Here is a 283-nt window from a genome sequence, read left to right on the forward strand (position 1 = left end):
TCGCGTATGGTGGCCCGGGACGTGGTGCATCGCGAATTCTCGGGTTCGCCGGCCGAGTCAACGCAAATCCGCACCGCCGAGGGATGTAGGGCCCGGATGGCAGCCTCTACGGCATTGTTTTTTTCTCGATCGCGCCATCTCGTTCAACGTTCTCCGATCGAGCCGTTTACGATGCGGGATCATGGGTCCCGCATGTCATCCTCTATGAACCAAAATTCTTTCTATTCTTGGATTTTTTTGACCCCACGATTTCGGCTACTTCCTTTTTCTTTTGATCCCTTGC

Source organism: Lolium rigidum, chromosome 2 (genome assembly GCF_022539505.1).
Source record: "Lolium rigidum isolate FL_2022 chromosome 2, APGP_CSIRO_Lrig_0.1, whole genome shotgun sequence".
Taxonomy (NCBI): domain Eukaryota; kingdom Viridiplantae; phylum Streptophyta; class Magnoliopsida; order Poales; family Poaceae; genus Lolium; species Lolium rigidum.